The sequence below is a fragment of the Arachis ipaensis genome, chromosome B4, assembly GCF_059453495.1.
Source record: "Arachis ipaensis isolate K30076 ecotype BB chromosome B4, ASM5945349v1, whole genome shotgun sequence".
Classification (NCBI taxonomy): Eukaryota; Viridiplantae; Streptophyta; class Magnoliopsida; order Fabales; family Fabaceae; genus Arachis; species Arachis ipaensis.
Window position 1 is genome coordinate 125,222,054 of NC_142439.1, and position 6,308 is coordinate 125,228,361.

The 6,308-nt window shown below is 30.6% G+C and overlaps 1 pseudogene; it reads left to right on the forward strand.

Annotated features, from left to right (window-relative positions):
- The first annotated feature begins 4,774 nt into the window (after positions 1–4,774).
- On the forward strand, positions 4,775–6,102 carry LOC107636949 (protein FAR1-RELATED SEQUENCE 5-like; annotated as a pseudogene).
- The last annotated feature ends 206 nt before the right edge of the window (positions 6,103–6,308 follow it).

The window sequence follows — 6,308 nt, forward strand, 5'->3', positions numbered from 1 at the left end:
AGATTTTGTAATATGAAATAAACCAAGATAAGTTTGATGCAATATGGTCTGTGGCACCAGAATCAATAATCCAAGAATTTAAAAAGGTATTTTTGTTGGAAAAATTATTTAAAATAGAAAATGTGTTTGAAGAACAAAGATAATGAGTACTCGGATTAGGCAAAAACCCATTTTGATTTGATGAACCATTATCTCTATATTCTGAAGAGGGAGACTCGGTCTTTTTGAGAAGTGCTATGAGAGCTTGTTGTTGGGCTAGTGAGAGGTCCAAAATTGGGTTTGGATTCGGCTGATGGGTATGCCCTTCAACATGACCTAGGGCTGCCCTCTCATCATACACTGGAGGGGCGATTGAAGGAGTGGCGGCGGCGACAGCAACGGAGTGATGTGGACTACCAGAGTGACGTGGATGCCCTGGTGGGAACCCGTGTTTCGAATAACAGACTTCAATCGTGTGGCCACTACGACTGCAATGCGTACAGAACTTAGAGGAACCACCACGTCCCGCGCTGGAGGGAAAACCACCGCGACCCTTGCCGGAGGAAAAGCGACCGCGACCGCGACCTTGTGAGGGGTGCCGCGAATCGACGGCGGCAGTGATGGAACGTGGATCGTCTAGAATCCCAGCAGTAACTTGTAGCTGTCGTTCATGTTGGATGACCAATGCAAAAACTCTGGTTGCTGGAGGTAATTGGTCTAGGAGAAGTATTTGAGATCGCACCACCGAAAACCGTTCATCCAATCCCTTAAGAAAGCGAATTATAAAATCAAAGTGCTCTTCATATTGCTGCTAATCCAGTTTTTCATGAACGGACCAAACATTTAGAGGTCGATTGTCACTTGGTTCGACAAAAAGCTCAAGCTGGAGTGATGAAACTTCTCCCCATTCCTTCTTCTGGGCAATTAGCTGACATCTTCACAAAGCCTTTGTCTCCTCAACCCTTCCATCTTAATCTCAATAAGCTTGGAGTTCTCGATATCTTTCATCCTCCAGCTTGCGGGGGCATATTAAACCATTCTTCTACCTTAGCCCATGACAACAACAAAGAAGTCTCACAGCCCACAAATTCAGCCCAACAGAATACATAAATTTAATTATAATTTTAGTCTTTATTATCTTTATCTTATCTTTAGTTGTTCTTATCTTCTTATCTTATCTTTATTTGCTTTTATCTTTTATAGGACAATGCTTTATATATATTTAGTCACTTCAGTACAATTCAATCAATCAACAATCAATAAAAGTTCTTTTCTTTACTTTTCCTACTCTTTCACAATTTTATTATGGATTATCCAGTTTGCATAAAATTGATTTTGCAAACTTAATTTTGATCAAAAGTAAATTTGTGTTAAAGTGATTTATATTTGGTAACATTTGTATCAAAATGGATTATAATAAAATAAATGTTGTTTGACTTATACCATTCAAAATCACTTCTAAATAAAAAATTACTAAAATGGACATTAACTTAATTTTTTTTATATTATCCTATTATTTTGACAAAATATATTTTTAAATAAAAATAAAAAAATATAAATTTTAGAATATTATATATATATATATATATATAAGAATATTTAATCAAATATGTTACATTTTTTAAGTATTAAATGTTACTTTAGTATTTTTTTTACATCGTACTCTTATTCTAGTATTCTCAATAATCTTATTTTTAATATTAATTTGGAATCAAACGTTTATGATTTTATTATTATCTATGATTAATTTTTTATTTAATTTATTTTTTTTAATGGAATCATAATTTATATTATAAAAAATTACACTAAAGCATAGTATACGAGAATTACAATTATAGAAAAAAGTACTAAAAATAATAAAAATAAATAAATATTTACTTTATAGTAATTGAAACAAATCTAAAAGTTCTTGATGATCTTTTTATATAATATATTTTTAGTATTTTTAGTACTCTTTTTGTAGTATGTTATAATTTTTTACTATTATTATTATTATTTACAGATAATTTTTTTATTTAATTTACTTTACCTAATAGAATCAATAAATCATATTATAAAAAAATAATAATAACAAACATAATACACAAAAATCACAATTATAAAAGTGTATAATGTCAAACAAACAGTTGAAAAAAAATAAAAATAATAAATAATAAAAAAATAAAGCTCATATAAATAGAAATAACAAGAATTTTATAAATAATACAATAACATATATAAAAGATAAAGTTGGTAAAAGGTAAATAAATGGTTAGTATTTATAGCTAAAAGCTCGTTAAGAAAACGCAGAAGCTAAAAATAGTTGCTTCTTGTAAACGTGGTTTTGGCAGCAAAATCACTTCTGCCTTCATGAGAAAAAAATTTGCCAAACCAAAAGTTGAAGCTTTCAAGAAATTTAAACATGCTTCTTCCCTTCTAACGGGTTTCCCAAATACATCTTAAGTTTTGGAGGATTTGAAAATATCCTAAAATTTCTGACCTTTTCAAAACTTAGACGGCTCCGGATTCGATGGTCCGAGAACATTTGGACCATTAAATGGTCCCATAACAAAACATGTTTTTTAAGTTTTTTAACAACTGCTACATAGTCCTTTAACTAATTTTAGTTACAAATTGACCCCATATATTTTAGTTAATTATAAAAACGATTTTTTATTTTATAAATAATTATTTTATCATAAATCTATCATGTTTATTAACAATCAAGAACAAAAACAATAACGAATTAGATCTTCCGTTGATCCTAATAAATTTTTTGGCTATTCCAATCGATTAAAAGATTAAATTTGATTCATCACGTTTGCGAGGAATCATAAAATCCTGTTTTCTTAAAAATCAATCGATTGGAATATCTAACCAATCGATTGAATTATAACTCAATCGATTGGATTACAATTTACCACTAAACAATCGATTGAAAATTGCCAAAAGTATAATTTTCGCATAAATCAATCGATTGGTCATACGACCCAATCGATTGAACGATGAATAAAAATTGGATTTTTGTAACTCAATCGATTGTTTAGAATTTCCAATCGATTGAATGCTTCAAAACAACCTGGGTCTCACCAAAACAATCGATTGCTTTTGTGACTCAATCGATTGAATTCACCCAAACAATATGAATTTGCCAATTTCAGTCGATTGGTTGTGTATGTGAATTCCAATTCAATCGATTGGCATAAAAATTCAATCGATTGAAACGCGATGTATTACGCCTATGTCAATATTGTTTTCGTTTTTAGAATTTATCTTGTTATTCATCTATCTTATCTTTAAAATTCTATCTTCTTTTTTTTAAGGTTTTATTTTGATTTAGATACTCTAATCTTATCTTTTCCTTAATATTAACATTATAAATTGGTGAATAATCCATCACCAATTATTCAATCCCACCATTGAAATTGTGTATCATTCTCTTTGATTATAAAAAATTTCATTGTTTTTTTTCGAACATCCATCTACTGAATATTCAATTTTTTTTTCATTTTTTATCCGTCTATTTAATATCCACTTTTTGTTCATCGTTAATTGACAATCACCGTTGCAGCAATCAGCAAAGGTCCAATCAATTTTTTTCATTGTAGTGTTCAGAAAACAATCCATCGTTTTGATTACAAAATCGAAGTCAGTGAATAAAATTTCTAATTTTCCAATTATTCGTTTCGATACTTTATTCGTAAAATTGATTGTGTAATGAAAAAATATTTTTTTATCTTTTATTAATTCACAAGACATTGAGAAATACTAAAAAGTAAATAGATGTTATTATTTTTTATTACTAATTAGCTAGCAATCAGGGACGGACCTAGAGGGGGCGAGTAGTGGCCTGGACCCCCTAAAATTTTAAGAAACTATACTTATATATAAGATTTGTGTTTAAAAAATAAAAAAATATTATGTAATTTAATAGTTTTATATGTATTGTTTTTCAATATGTAATAGATTTATGTCTTAATTGTTTAATTCACTAATATTTTTACCTAACTAATTTAATATCATACCCTCAAGTCTTTGTACCTTTTAAATTAGTTTTTTATATAATAATTTCTATATTTATTTTTTAAAAAATCATTTGTTTTTTTATATTAATATATTTAACATTCATATTTTTATATTAATAATAACTTAAATAGTTATATTTTGGTAATCACATTATGTACTGTAGATATTATTTTCTTATAAAAAAATATTAATTCTTCTTCTAAATTCACATTGGTAAAAGAAAAATTTTATAAAGATATCGTATATCTTGTATTCTACAAGAGTACCGTGTCTTTCAAATAATTAATAATTTATAATTTATTTTCAAATTTTTTAAAACTTTTGAAAGAATGAATTTTAATTAATAAGATATGGGATAATTTTTAGCAAATCTTGTTATAAATTATATGGTATTTTATAAATTTATAATGTACAATTGATATTGTTATATTTTATTTATGTAATTATCATATTAAAAATAAAATTGTTGAGAAAAATTATAATTATATGTATCTTAATAAATCTGTTAAAAAACTAACTCCAATAACTATATGTTAATTATTTTTATAGATTAAAAAAAATTATATATAAAAATTGGCACCTCCATATTAAAATCTCTGGATCCGTCCCTGCTAGCAATATTAGAATCTATCTATTTTATGTAATGTTATAAGACAGAGTGTACTCATTTTTTTTTTCATTAGACATTTTTAAGATGTCAGGTATATTTACGGACACTGAGATGAATGAGCAATACCAGGAGGACGATGACTTTAACCAACAAGAAGAGCTAGTAAGTGACCAAGATATGATGGATAAACAGAATGAATTCGAACAAGATTTTGGAGATGAATTTACTGAGGGAGCGTATTTTTCTGAATCTGATCAGTCAGAAGATATCCTTGAAGCTGCTTATGCGGTTGACTCCATGCAAGACATTACAACTTTGAAATTTAGTGAAAATTTTGCAGAGAAAATTGGCAAATATCATTTTTCTACTTTGCAGCTTGCATTTGATTTTTATTTGAAGTACTCAAAGTCGAAGGGCTTTAGTGCAAGGAAGAGCAAGACCTTCAAGAATAGTATTGGCGAGATTTACAAACAAAAATTTGTATGTCATAGACAAGGATTCAGGGAGGAGAAATATTACACGATGGAAAAAAGAAAGAAGGAGCCTAGATTGGAAACAAGAACTGGATGTGAAGCTCGAATGGATGTTAAATTTGTACCAGAAACTGGAAGGTGGCATATCTTTTATTTCTATGACGAATACAACCATGATCTATTGGATACACAATTCAGTGCTATGCTGCCTGCCCACAGAAAAATGTAGAGGCAGATATTATGCAAATGATGAACATGCTAAAGTCAGGGATTAGCACTTCACAGATATTTGGTCTTCTAGCTAGTCAAGCAGGCGGGTATGAATTTGTTGGCTATGGTTCCAGAGATATGTACAATGAGATTGCTCGGCAAAGGCGTCAAATTCCTGGTGATGCAGCACGAGTGTTGAAGAAGTTGGAGGCTATGCGGTTGAAGGATCCATAATTATATTTCAAGGCATGTCATGATTCAAGAGGTTTGTTACGTAACTTGTTCTGGTCTGATGGGATTAGCCAACTAGACTACCGACTCTTCGGGGATGTTATTGCTTTTGATGCTACGTACAAGAAGAACAAGTATAGTTGTCCATTAGTCATATTCAGCGGGGTTAACCACCACAACCAAACAATTGTTTTTGCTGCTGCGTTAGTTGTGGACGAAACTACTGATACATATATTTTGCTCCTGTGTCAGCTCATGTTTGCAATGAAGGGCAAGACCCCGACCTCAATAATAACTGATGGGGCCATGGCGATTAGGAATGCAGTAAGAGTTGTATTTTCCGAAGTCAGACATAGATTATGCGCTTAGCACCTTATTCGAAATGCAACTAGCAATGTTGGAAATCCATCGTTTACATCTAAATTCAGAATAATCATGTTGGGAGACTACGAGATTCCCGTGTTTAAGCATAAGTGGGTTTAGCTTATTGAAGAATTTGTCCTTGAGGATAAGCCGTGGCGTGATCAACATGTACGAAGAGAAGCATATGTGGGCTACTGCATATATAAGAGGAAAATTCTTTGCTGGATTTAGAACTACCTCAAGATGTGAAGGTTTACACTCAGTTGTTGCAAGGTATGTGGGGTCGCGGTATGATTTGACAAGTTTTGTAGAGCATTTTCAAAGGTGTGTTGCACACTTGCGCTTTAAAGAATTCAATGTTGATTATTAGGGGTATTCGCGGTGCGGTTTGGTTCGGTTTTTGAGAGAAATGTCATCCGATCCGATCGTCTAGTTAA